Source organism: Rhinopithecus roxellana, chromosome 12, assembly GCF_007565055.1.
Source record: "Rhinopithecus roxellana isolate Shanxi Qingling chromosome 12, ASM756505v1, whole genome shotgun sequence".
Lineage (NCBI taxonomy): Eukaryota > Metazoa > Chordata > Mammalia > Primates > Cercopithecidae > Rhinopithecus > Rhinopithecus roxellana.
The window spans coordinates 13469055-13482824 of NC_044560.1; the positions used below are offsets into that span (position 1 = coordinate 13469055).

At 43.7% G+C, this 13770-nt stretch overlaps 2 protein-coding genes across 7 annotated transcripts in view; one reads left to right on the forward strand and one right to left on the reverse strand.

The window, feature by feature from the left end:
* The window catches only part of STPG1 (sperm tail PG-rich repeat containing 1), a 61081-nt gene extending 50437 nt beyond the window's left edge, over nucleotides 1–10644 (reverse strand). For 2 of the 4 annotated variants that reach the window (XM_030913434.1, XM_010355734.2), the window contains exons 1-2: nucleotides 10537–10620; nucleotides 7284–7402 (exon numbers count right to left, since the gene is read on the reverse strand). The gene's annotated coding sequence lies outside the window, so the exon portion shown is untranslated. Of the gene's footprint in view, nucleotides 1–7283; nucleotides 7403–10536 lie in introns of all 4 variants that reach the window. The other 2 variants (XM_030913435.1, XM_030913436.1) reach the window with 2 other exon arrangements.
* The window catches only part of NIPAL3 (NIPA like domain containing 3), a 59019-nt gene continuing 55566 nt past the window's right edge, over nucleotides 10318–13770 (forward strand). For 2 of the 3 annotated variants that reach the window (XM_010355731.2, XM_030913432.1), the window contains exon 1: nucleotides 12576–12728. The gene's annotated coding sequence lies outside the window, so the exon portion shown is untranslated. Of the gene's footprint in view, nucleotides 10638–12575; nucleotides 12729–13770 lie in introns of those variants that run through there. The other variant, XM_030913431.1, reaches the window with a different exon arrangement.

The window sequence follows — 13770 nt, forward strand, 5'->3', positions numbered from 1 at the left end:
CTTTCTTTTTCATTTTAAAAATGTCTTTGATTTGGGCATCAGGGTAATGCTTGCTTCATGAAACGAGTTGGAAGGTGTTTTTTTTCTCTTTTAATTTCTGGCACAGTTTGTATAAAATTGGTGTTAGTTCTTCCTTAAATTTACAAGTGAAGCCGTCTGGGCCTGGAGTTTTCTTTGTGGGAAGATTTTTAATGACAAAGTTCATTAACTTAATAGATATAGGCTCTTCAGATTATCTATTTCTTCTTAACTGAGCTTTGGTAATTTGTATATTTCAAGAAAATTTTTCCATTTCATCTGTCATGAAACTTACTGGCATAAAGTTATTTATCATCCTTTCAATATCTGCAGATTCTGTAGTAATGTCCCTACTTCATTCCTGATATTGGTCATTTGTGTTTTGCATATTTTTGTCAAGTCTGGCTAGAAGTTTACCAATGTATTGGTTTTTTTAAAAGAAAACAGCATGTGGTTTTATTGATATTTTTCTACTGTTTTTCTAAATTTTCTATTTCATTGACCTCTATGATTATCTTTTCTTTCTTCCTGCTTACATTGGGTTTCATTTGTTCTTCTCTTTCTAGCTTTTTAGGTGGAAGCTTCAATAATTGAATTTAGATCCTTTATTATTATTATTATTATTATTATTATTATTATTTTTGAGACGGAGTTTTACTCTTGTTGCCCAGGCTGGGGTACAATGGCACAATCTCGGCTCACTGCAACCTCCAACTCCCAGGTTCAAGTGATTCTCCCACCTCAGCCTCCCCAGTAGCTGGGAATACAGGCTTTCGCCACCACATCCAGCTAACTTTTTGTATTTTTAGTAGAGATAGGGTTTCACCATGTTTGCCAGGCTGGTCTTGAACTCCTGACCTCAAGTGAACTGCCCACCATGGCCTCTCAAATTGCTGGGATTACAGGTGACATGAGCCACCGCACCCAGTGCCGCCTTCTTTCTTAATACATGTATCTAATATCTTAAATGTTCCTGTAAGCACCATTTTAGTGGCATCTCATATATTTTAACATGTTGTGTTTTCATTTTTCTTTCCGTTTAAAATATCTTTTTTTTTTCATTGTAATTTCTTTTTTATACATGGCTTACTTGGAAGTCTGATGTTTAATTTCCAAGTAGTCAGGAGGATTCCCTAGTTATCTTTTTGTTGTTGATTTGAATTTTCCTTTTGTTGTTGAATGGGGGTTTTTATAAATGTCAGTTAGGTAGAACTGGCTGATAGTTTGTTCAAGTCTTTTACATCCTTACTGATTTCCAATTTATTCATTCTATCAATACTAAGAGAGAAATGTTGAAATTCCCATATTATATTATTGTGAATTTATTTCTCTTTTAAGCTTTGTTGATTGTTGTTGTGTATTTTGAAGCATTATTACCAGGTGCATGAATATTTATAATTTTTATCTTTTTGGTGAATTGACCCCTTTATCATTATGAAATACCCTGCTTTATCCCTGGTAATATTCCTTATTCTAAAGTCTGTTTTTCTGATATTAACACGGCCATTCCAGCTTTCTTTTGATTACTATTAGCACACTATATTTTTTCTGTCCTTTTACTTTTAACCTGCTTGTGTCTTTATATTTAATTATTGAGTTTTCTTCACACTTCTGCTGGAAGGAATGTGTCTTTATATTTAAAGATGGTTTTTTAAAGACAACATATCTTAGGTCCTGGTTTTTAATCTAATCAAACTCTGCCTTTTGATTGGAGTGTTTAGAACTTTTACATTTAATGTAGCACTTGATAGTTGGGCTTAAACCTATCAATTTCCTACTTGTTATATGGGCCCTTGTTTCTTTCTTCTTGGATCCTTTGAGATTAAGTGCATATTTCTTATGATCCCATTTTATCTTCATTTCTGACTTATTAGCTATAATTATGTATAGTGATTGATTTAAGGTTTACAGTATACATCTTTAATTTTATCACAGTCAAATAATAGTACGCTACTTCACATATAATGTAAGAACTTTACAATACACTTCCATTTCCTACCTTCCATCTTTTCTGTTACTTTTGTATACATTTTACTTCTACATATATTATTAATTTTATATTGTTTTTAAACACTCAATTATCTCTTAAAGAAATTAAAATAAGAAAAAAATATATTTTAACTTTATCATTTCCAGTGCTTTTCTTTTTTTTTTTCAGACGGAGCCTCGCTGTGTTGCCCAGGCTGGAGTGCAGTGGCGCGATCTCGGCTCACTGCAAGCTCCGCCTCCTGGGTTCACGCCATTCTCCTGCCTCAGCCTCCCAAGTAGCTGGGACTACAGGCCCCCGCCACCAAGCCCGGCTTTTTTGTATTTTTAGTAGAGATGGGGTTTCACCCTGTTAGCCAGGATGGTCTTGATCTCCTGACCTTGTGATCTGCCCGCCTCAGCCTCCCAAAGTGCTGGGATTACAGGCGTGAGCCACCGCGCCTGGCCTCCAGTGCTTTTCAATTCTTTGTGTAAATTCAAGATTCTTTCTAGTGTCATAGTCCTTCTATCTACAGAAATTCTTTTAACTTTTCATGTAGTGCAGGTCTTCTGATAATGCATTCTCTAGGTTTGTGTCTGTCTGAAATGGTCTTTATTTTTCTTTTATTTTTGAAAGTTATTCTCACTGGGTATAGAATTATGGGTTCATAGTTTTTTTTTTTGTCTTCCTACCTCTCCCAAGAACTTTTACATTATTCCATTGTCTTCTGACATGCATAGTTTCTGATGAGAAGTCCACTGTAATTCTTATTTTGATTCCTCTGTAAGTAATAATTCTTTTTTTATCCATCTAATTTTAAGCTTTTCTGTGTATTACTTTCATTCAGCAATTTGATTTTTCCCAATTTTTTATTATGGTAAAACACATATAACATAAAAATTTGCCATCTCAAGCATTTCTTTTTTTTTTTTTTTTTTTTTGAGACGGAGTCTCGCTCTGTCGCCCAGACTGGAGTGCAGTGGCCAGATCTCAGCTCACTGCAAGCTCCGCCTCCCGGGTTTACGCCATTCTCCTGCCTCAGCCTCCCGAGTAGCTGGGACTACAGGCGCCCGCCACCTCGCCTGGCTAGTTTTTTGCATTTTTTAGTAGAGACAGGGTTTCACCGTGTTAGCCAGGATGGTCTCGATCTCCTGACCCTGTGATCCACCCATCTCGGCCTCCCAAAGTGCTGGGATTACAGGCTTGAGCCACCGCGCCCGGCCATCATCTCAAGCATTTCTAACTGTACAGCTCAGTGGAATTCAAATTTATAATGTTGTGCAACCATCACCACTATCCGTCTCTGTAAATCTTTTCATTTTGAAAAACTGAAACGCTATACCCATTAACTAATATGGTACTTCCCCAGTATTTCCTACAATATGGTGTTTCCTCGGTATTTCCCCATTCCTTTTTCCCTGCAACCCCTTGCAACCGCTATTGTATTTTCTATTTCTATTAATTTGACAACTCTATGTGCCTCTCAGCAGTTTTATTTTCATGGTACCTTGGCATAATTTTCTTTATGTCTTTAATGTTTGGGTTTGGTTTTAATGAACTTTTTTTTTTTTTTTTTTTTTTTTTTGAGACGGAGTCTTGCTCTGCCGCCCAGGCTGGAATGCAGTGGCCGGCTCTCAGCTCACTGCAAGCTCCGCCTCCCGGGTTCACGCCATTCTCCTGTCTCAGCCTCCCGAGTAGCTGGGACTACAGGCGCCCGCCTCGTCGCTCGGCTAGTTTTTTGTATTTTTTAGTAGAGATGGGGTTTCACCGTATTAGCCAGGATGGTCTCGATCTCCTGACCTCGTGATCCGCCCGTCTCGGCCTCCCAAAGTGCTGGGATTACAGGCTTGAGCCACCGCGCCCGGCCCTCTTTAATGAACTTTTTAAATCTGCTGGCTAGAGTTTTCATCAAATTTGGAAAATATTCAGTCATTATTTTTTCAAATATTTTTTCTACCTCTGCTCCCTTCTTTCCTGGGGCTACATTTATATTATTTAGTCTCTTTTCTCTCTGCCCTTCATTTGGGTAGTCTATATTGTCATGTCTTCAAGTTCACTGATTTTTTTTTTTTTTTTTTTTTATGGAGTCTCGCTCCGTCACCCAGACTGGATTGCAGTGGTGCAGTCTTGGCTCACTGCAACCTCTGCCTCCTAGCTTCAAGCAATTCTCTGTGTCAGCCTCCCGAGTATCTGGGTACAAGTGCCTGCCACCATGCCTGGCTAATTTTTGTATTTTTAGCAGAGACAGGGCTTCACCATCTTGGCCAGGTTGGTCTTGAACTCCTGAGCTTGTGATCTACCTGCCTCAGCCTCCCAAAGTGCTGGGATTATAAGCATGAGCCACCGCGCCCAGCCAAGTTCACTGATCTTCTGAAGTCTCTACTCAGCTGCAAATCCCATCTATTGTATTCTTATTTCAAATATTGTATTTTTTCTTTCTAGAGGTTACATTTGGGCTCTTTTTCTATGTCTTCCATTTCTAGCCTTATTGTATTCAGTTTCCTTTACATCCTTGGGCATATTTGTAAAATTCATAACAGCTGCTTTAAAGTTTCTTTATACTAATTATATAATCTGTCATTTTTAAGTCTGTTCCTATGGTTGATTTTCCTCTCAGATATGAGTCATAATTTCCTGTATCTTTTCATGTCTGGTAATTTTGTATTAGATATTGGACATTTTGAATTTTACATTGCTGAGTGCTGGGTTTTTATATATTCCTGTAAAGGATGTGGAACACTTTTCAGTAACTTGTAGATCCATCTGACCCTTTCAAGCTTTCAAACTGTGTTACGGCAAGTCCAGAGCAGCTTTTACTCTGGGAATAATTTATCCCCACTACTAAGGCATAACCTTTCTGTGAACTCTACCCAATTCCTATCTAATACCATGTCTCTCCATTCTGGTTTATGGTAACATGAAATATTCCCAGATCTGTTTAAGCCCCAGAAATTGTTCAGCCTATGGTCTTTTGGTGGGTACTTCCCCAATCTTAGTTTCTTCTCATGCATGTGCAGATTACTGCTCAGCCAAAAACGTAAGGAGACCTCTCTTTCAGGTTTCTGAACATTTTTGGTGCAGCTCCTTCCTTTAGGGGTCTCCCTATAAATTCTAGCCTTTTTGGCCTCTCTGAATTCTTATTTTTATCTTCTCAACTCAGAAATCTAGAATTCATTTGGATTTCCTACAATATGACCTAAAAACTGACCCCAGTACTAAATGGGGGCAATTGTTGGACTCACCTTGTTTTTCTTCCTTCAGGGATTATTATAACTGCCTGTTGTCCATTGTGAGTTGTTTAACGTATTTAACTACTTTTTAGTTGTTAATAGCAAAGGCACAATGTAATTTCCATAGCAATTAGCAGACTTGGGTTTCATTTTGCCCATTTTTTTCCCTAAGGAACTTATACCATTTACATATACTAATGAGTAAAGGACTGAATAAATGATTTGATGCTCTACTAGTCCTTTTCCCCACAGTATTTTTCCTTACTTTATTCTGTAATCCTCACAGCAGCAATTCTCAACTTTTTTTGGTGGACAATCTATACCAAAAATTTGATATTTAATAGAATTATTGACAACATTCTTCAAGAAATTAAGAGATTCAAAACAACAGAAACAAATCAATAATGATCAAAGTACAATCACCAATCCAGCTTAACAAGGTCTTTTAGTGTCTATAAAAGCAGCCCCTAGGGCTGGGTGCGCTGGGTCACTCCTGTAATCCCAGCACTTTGGGAGGCCGAGGTTGGGGGATAGCTTGAGCTCATGACCAGCCTGGGCAACATGGTGAAACTCTGTCTCCACAAAAAATATAATAATTAACCAGGCATGGTGGCATGCGCCTGTAGTCCCAGCTACCTTAGGGGCTGGGGCAGGAGGATCACTTGAGCCCAAGAGGTCAAGGCTGCAGTGAGCTACGTTCGTGCCACTGCTCTTCAGCTTGGGTGACAAAGTGAGACCCTGTCTCAAAAAATAACCAAAGCAGCCACTATTCATTTACCACTCCTCAATGCTATACCATTTTAGTAAGAACCATCTACTGCCCTAGCTTTAATAAAGCTGTTATTAAAAAATGCATTAGTGTTCCTGAATTATGAGTGATTAGAAAAATAGTAAGCTTCCTGTTATACAGTAGTCCACCTTGTCTGTAGCTTCATTTTCCAGTTTCAGTTACCCATGGTCAATTGTGGTTTGAAAATACTAAATGGAAAATTCCAGAAATAAATAATTCATCAGCTTTAATTTATGCACCATTCTGAGGCATGTGATGAAATCTCGTATCGTCTGACTCCACCCCACCTGGGATGTGAATCATCCTTGTCCAGCACATTCAAGCTGTATTTGCTACTCCACCATTAGTCACTTAGTAGCCATCACGATTGTCAGATCCACTGACACGTTGTCTCAGTGCTTGTGTTCAAGTAACTCTTACTTTACTTAATAATGGCCCCAAAGCACAAGAGTACTGACGCCAGCACTTTGGACATGTCAAAGAGAAGCTGTAAAGTGCCTCCTTTAAGTGAAAAGGTGAAAGTTCTTGACTTAATAAGGCAAGAAAAAACTGTATTCTGAGGCTGCTAAGATCTACAGTAAGAACAAAACTTTTATCCATGAAATTTCAAAGGGGAAAAAAATTGGTGCTAGTTTTGGTGCTTCACCTCAGACTGTAAGTAGCCACAGAGCATGATAAGTGCTTACTCAAGATGGAAAGAGCATTAAATTTGTGAGTGGAAGATATGAACGGAAATAGTCTGATTGACAGTAATCAGTTTGGGTATTATCCATTGTTTCACTGGCATCTACTGGCAGTCTTGGAACATATACCCCTTGAATAAAGGAGGACTACTGTAATAATAATGTATGTACACTGTCAACATTTAAGAAAATATGATAAGCTACAAAAAAATTTTAAACAATCCCCAATCCATGGCTGGGCGCGGCAGCTCACACCTGTAATGCCAGCACTTTGGGAGGCCGAGGCGGGTGGATCATGAGGTCAGGAGATCGAGACCATCCTGGCTAACACGGTGAAACCCCGTGTCTACCAAAAATACAAAAATTAGCCAGACATGGTGGCGTGCGCCTGTAGTCCCAGCTACTCAGGAGGCTGAGGCAGGAGAATCGCTTGAACCCAGGAGGTGAAGGTCGCAGTGAGCCAACACCGCACCACCGCACTCCAGCCTGGGCAACAGAGTGAGACTCCATCTCAAAACAAACAAACAGACAAATAAAAAACAATCCCCAATCCTACCACCAAAAGACTACACTATTCCAGTCTTCTCACTGCATACCTGTGAAGGCAGGATGAGAGCAGGTGCAGGCCAGACGTGAGCAGAGCACTGCCCAAATGTGCCTCACTGGTCCACTTGCTTGTATAACTGTTCATGACAGGATGGCATGGGCCTAGAATCTAAGAAAGAGCAGTGAAGATATACCACCTTCTGAATCAACAACATATGTTTAAGCAATTCCTAGGTGGGGGCCAGTGCAGCAGTCCAGAGTATCCAGTCCTGAGTTCAAGATTATGCTCTGCCACTTAGCTCTGATTCTGGATGAGTCACTTAACCTTCTGAGCCCATTTCCTCCTCCATAAACTGGGAGTGATAACAGTACCTTCCTCTCAGACTGATCCATATGAAGTGGTTAATACTGCCTGTCCTGCAGCAGGCTTGTATTAATGTAGGGTTTTAATATATGCACAGGGATATCAAATTAACAACTTAAAATAATAGCTATCATTTATTGAGCCTGTACAGTCCTAAATGTCTTCCATGGAATACCTCGTGCAATTTTTACAACAATCCAGTGAGGTATAATACCCATTTTTCACAGATGAGAAAACTGAAGTTTGGTGGGGGATTAAGTGACTTGCCCAAGGCCACATTAGAAGAAAGGTGGAATCAGGCTTTGAACTCAGGAAGTCTGATTTCTACTCACTCCTTAACCTCTAATAATCTCTCAGGCAGCACACACTAAATATTAACTTGCTAAATTTTGACGTTTACTACCCAAGTGGGTATGATTGGTTTGCTGTTATTATTTTTAGAAATAGGATCTTGCTGTGTCGTCCAGTTGCTAGAGTGCAGTGATGCAATCATAGCTTACTGCAATCTCAAACTCCTGGGCTCAAGTGATCCTCCCACCGCAGCCTCCAGAGTAGCTGGAAGACTACAGACACCTGCCACCACACCTGGCTAGTTTTAAAATTTTTCGTAGAGACAATTTCTCACTGTGCTGCCCAGGCTGGTCTCGAAATCCTAGCCTTGAGTGATCTTCTCACCTCAGCTTCCCAAAGCACTGGGATTACAGTGAGCCACAGTGCCTGACCTGGTTGGGTTTCTGAAGTTAGAATATTATATACAGTTTTCAAAATATGAAGCAAATAAGGGATGGCTGGGTGGGGGGCAAATATTTGACTCTCTTGAATATTCACAGAATGCTAGGTTTCATCAGAACACAGTTTAAAAACTCCTGGGGGAAGTTCACTGTTGGGCAGTTCTAATTGCTAGAAAGTTCCTTCCTGAATCAAAGCTGATTCTCTGTTTTTTTTTTTCTACCTGTCCTGATTCCCACCCTTGGAATCAACTCAAAATAAGTCTCATCTCTCTTCCACATTGGTGATTTTCAAAATGCAAGTCAGAGTCTGTAGTCTTTTGTGAAGTTTTAGTTTGTCATATGCGTGTGTGCGCACTGGATCACAATATAAAATGCATTTACCATGAGTCACAGTCAAACTGTTTGAAAGCCACTGTTCTATATGACTAGTCTGTAAGAATTTGAAGGCAGTTGTCATGCCTCACCACCTAAAGACTAATCTTCTTCTCCACATGGGACTTCCTTGGCTTTTGCCATATACCTCCGTGTTGCACGGGGAGCTCCTTTCTTCACCGTACCGGGGCATCATCCTGCGGTCCTGTCGCCAAATTCATGAGACTCTCTGTTCAAACCTTCTTAGGGATGACTTCCCTGACCACCCTCTCCTAAGAAGCACTAACCAATCTCTCTCTAGCCCCTTACTCTGCTTTTTCAAAGCACTTTTCACTACCCAACATTATATTGTATGTTTATTACTTTATTTATGATCTTCCCCAAAAGAAAGTTCATCTCTGAATCTTCAGTCTATTTCCTGGCATATAGTATTTGCTCCATTGGCTGGGCATGGTGGCTCACACCTGTAATCCCAGCACTTCGAGAGGCTGAGGGGGAAGGATGGCTTGAGACAGGAGTTCAAGGCTAGCCTGGGCAACATAGTGAGGTCCTGTCTGTACAAAAATAATAATAATAGTAATGAGACTTTTTAAAAATAGTATTTTCTCCATAAATATTTGTGGAATGAATGAATGAATGAATACTAGAAGTAGACCCTTTTTGGCAATTGTGTGTATAGATGTGCTCATAATATCTTTCCTGCAGGCGTTAGATTCCATAAGGACAGCTCACATGGTCACAACTATAGGCACAGTTTCATTTTATCATCTTTTATGTTTTTAAAACAGTTATATATGCTAAGTATTATCACATAGTTTACATTATACATGTTACTGTACAGGGTATACAAACATGTACTAAACTATGTATACTTTAGATGGAATTTTTTTGGATGTCCTGAGTAGTTTCAACCGTAGGGATTTTTATCTACTCAGTTATAAGCATCTTGAAAGCAGTTTACACTTTTTCAAAGCACTCTCAGGTAAATAACCCATTCGATAGTCTTCGTTGGCTGAGAAAGTGTGTCAGGGAGCTGGAAGGAAATTTAGCGGCGCGCTAGTAACCACCAGGTTCCAATCTCACCCTTTTATTTTACAGATGGATAAATCGAGGCCCAGAGCAGGGAAGTCGTTTGCTGGGGGACACCCCCCCCGAGCTGGGGGTGCTTGTGGAATTCCAGGGCCGAGCTAGGTGGAGCCCCGAGGGCGGGAAGAAGCCACCATGGTAGTTGCGCCTGCTTCGGGGCGTGTCCTCGGTGGTTCCACCCGAAAAGTGGTGACAGCTGGGGCTTGCCTGCTCCACCGACCTCCTGCGAGAGGCGTGGGCGTCCGACCCTTCTGGCTCAGCCTCCGCGAGTGCGCAAAAGTTGGGAGGCTTCAGTGCCTGGCAGTGGGTGGACGCCAAAGACAGGTCCGCCAAAGGGGGACCTATGAGTAGAGATCAGGTCTTTGGCGTCCACCCACTGCCAGGCACTGAAGCCTCCCAACTTTTGCGCACTCGCGGAGGCTGAGCCAGAAGGGTCGGACGCCCACGCCTCTCGCAGGAGGTCGGTGGAGCAGGCAAGCCCCAGCTGTCACCACTTTTCGGGTGGAACCACCGAGGACACGCCCCGAAGCAGGCGCAACTACCATGGTGGCTTCTTCCCGCCCTCGGGGCTCCACCTAGCTCGGCCCTGGAATTACGCAAAAACCCGGAGGCCGGGGGATCTCCGTGGAATTACGCAAAAACCCGGAGGCCGGGGGATCTCCGTGGGAGTCCCACGCGGAGGACATGGTGCGCCGTGTCCTCTTCCCCACGACCTCAAGAAACTGTCCCCCCGCCGAAACTACCTCCTACCTGGTCCGGTCCCGGCGGCTGAATCTGGCCAGCCCAACCTCCCGGTCGCTATGGCAACCACAGGCCTAACATTCGCAAGTCCACCTTCCGCCGTCCCGGAGGTAACTCTAGCCAATGGCATCCTCTGTTTCTTTAACGTGAAAAGTTATTGACCAATCATTAGAGGCGTTTCAAAGTCCGCAGAGAAGCCGGCCGAATTTTAGGGTTTAGGTTAATTACATCCGGACCTGTGGCGGGGTGGGGAACTAATAAGAGATTTATCTAGGCCATGCCTCAAAAATCTTGTGATAAACCAAAAGCCTTAGAATTTTGCTCACTCAAAAATCCTGCTTCAGGGAATATACCTAAGAGAATTAACATTCATCCAAACCCAGTTTCTTTTTTTTTTTGAGACAGAGTCTCGCTTTATCGCCCAGGCTGGAGTGCAGTGGCGCAATCTTGGCTCACTGCAACCTCCGCCCTCCAGGTTCAAGCGATGCTCTTGCCTCAGCCTCCTGAGTAACTGGGATTACTGGCTCTCGCCACCACGCCAGGCTAATTTTTTTGTATTTTTGGTAGAGACAGGGTGTCACCATGTTGGCCAGCTGGTCTCAAACTGCTGACCTCAGGTGATCCACCCGCCTCGGCCTTCTAAAGTGTTGGGATTACAGGCATGAGAAACCACACGCGGCCCCAAGCCCTGTTTCTAATAGCACAAAAAAAAAAAAAAAAAAGATTGACATGGGCGACTATACAAGGGCAGCCATTTGGTATTCCAGGAGACCCTCTTCACATGCTTCAGGGCAGGGTGGTCACAGCGACCTTGTCACTCCCCTGCTTAAAGTCCTCCAATGGCTCCCCTTTAAATGTAGGGTGAAATCCGAGTTTTTTTGTTTTTGTTTTTGTTTGACGGGGTCTTGCTCTGTTGCCCAGGCTTCCCGGGTTCAAGCGATCCTCCCGCCTCAACCTCCTGAGTAGCTGGGACCACAGGCGCTCGCCGCCAGGCCTGGCTAATTTTTAATTTTTTCTTGTGGAGATGGGTTCCCACTATGTTGTCCAGGCTGGTCTCAAACTCTTGGGATTAAGTGATCCTCCCGGCCTCCCAGAGTCCTGAGATTACAGGCATGAGCCACTGCGCCGGGCCCCAAATATATTATTTATAAACTGTCCCTGGCCCGTTCCTCAGATCGCAGCCCCAACCACGCCCCCAGAAAACTCTCTCAACAGCCCTGCTGGCCTTCGGGCAGTTTCTACAATGCACCAGCTTGTTCCTGTCTTGGGTTCCCAAGGAGCTTTCTCTGCCCCGCGATCTGAGACCAGAACTGCCTCTTTCTCATTGTTGATGTCTAGGCCCAAATGACATTTCTTCGTATGTAAACGGGCTTCATGTCTCACTCATGGCTGTGACGATCTGAAAGCAAATGCGTGTATATGACAACGTGTGAGCGATGAGAAGCTTGTCATCTGTAAAACTCCATGCGCATGTTAATTATCATAGCTGTGATAATTATGTACATTATAGAAACAACCAAGCGCTAGGCTCGGTTCAGGACCTTCAGTATTGCTGGGAGACTTGGTATCCAACAGGTGTTCCAGGAGGGCAGGAAAGTAGAGATATGTTTGGCCCCAAGTCTCGCGAGGGCTTTGGGGAGCGCTGGGTCTTCAAGGACGTTTTAGATTTGAATAGTTGATGAGAGCGTCGGGTAGGGGAACAGCAGGAGCAAAGCCCAGAAGGTGGCTATAGGGGTAAGAAGGGAGGACACCTGGTAGGCTGCTAAAACCAGGCCCGCCTGCCGGGCAGGTGGAGGCGAGCAATCACCTGAGCTTTCTAGGACAGCGGGAGAGGGGGCAGGCGAGTCGCCGCAACATTCTTCCTGTGGCCGCTAGGGGGTCCCCGCTCCAGGTGAGCGCCAAACTCTAGACCCAGGTTGCTCCCCTATCCTTCAAGCAAGCTTTGCGGCGCAGCCAATTGCCGGGGGCTGTCCCGCCCACCCCCCCGTCCTCGCAGCCACTCGCCTGCGCGAAATGGCTGTCAATTTCTGACTGGCAGGCAGCCTGGCAAATCAAATCGCGACCTCTGAAAGCAAAACACTGCAGCATCTTGGCAGCTCTGAATTGGGAAGGGATGAAGGAGGCTGTGCCTCCGGGTTGCACGGAGTCCAAGTCATTTCTCAGAAGGTTTTGATAGGTGGGCCTTAGAGGAGACGCCGCCGGTGAGTAGTGATTAACACTGGGAGGAAGGGGAATTGAATTTAACCTTCGTTTTTTCTGGAAAGAGCGAAGTCACCTAATGTCCCCTAGTATACATACCCTTCCTTGTTGCTGTCACCAGCCTCGCCAACCTGGGTCCCGTTGCCTCAGAATGTTCTTTGCAGTTTTGTATCGAGGCTAAGAAGAACAGGGGCATGGGCTACCTTACTAAAGGTGATGCCAGGCTCTACCAAAGCAGGAAGTAACATGGAGTAACTTTGCCAGAATTTCTCCTCTTCGTGCCGAACGGCTCGGACTTCCTGGCGGCAGCAGATGGTGGAGTTAGCAGGTGGGATGAGGGGAGGCGTTCTTGGTCTAAGCCCGGTTCTGGAACAGAGGTGCTGTCTCCTCGAGTTGTAGAGTTTCCAGCTCAATGGGAGGGGACAGAAGAATGTAACCTTCTCGTGAGCCAAAGTCCAGGAACGGGAAGCTTGGCAGGGAACTGGCGCTCACCTCCAGAACCCAGATCGTCAGGTGGTGGGAAAGAGTGTGTTTTATTGATTTGTTCGGAAAGAGGCAAATTCGAATACTGACGCTATCCTAAGCGGCCATGAGCCACAGCTCTCTAGTCTGTAAAACGTGCTCGGTGGGATTGCTGAAATCCGTCAACGAGATAAACGGGGTGGGAATGGAAGCAGAGCACCTAGTGAATTATCATTCCTTTCTTGGGTCAGTGACCACGTGCTCTAATTGTGGGGTGGCTGACAATGCAGAGGTGACTGCTTGCCTCTGGGTCATATGCAGGTCCTGGAGAAATGCTTCAAAATCAGGAAAAGAGAGTCACCAGGCAAAGATTATGTGTCTTATAAGGGAGTACAGCTTGCAAAGGGTTCCTCCAGGCTTTCAGTCCGGACTCCCACCCAGCTGAGGGAGAGCCTTCTATCTTTGCAGGCAATGCCTCAGAGGCCTGGGAGTTCCTGAGGCAGAGAGGGAAGCTGCTTTTTAGAAGAAAAAATTAAACCACAGCAATGCCAACCACCACAAACAAAAGCAAAACCAGAAAAG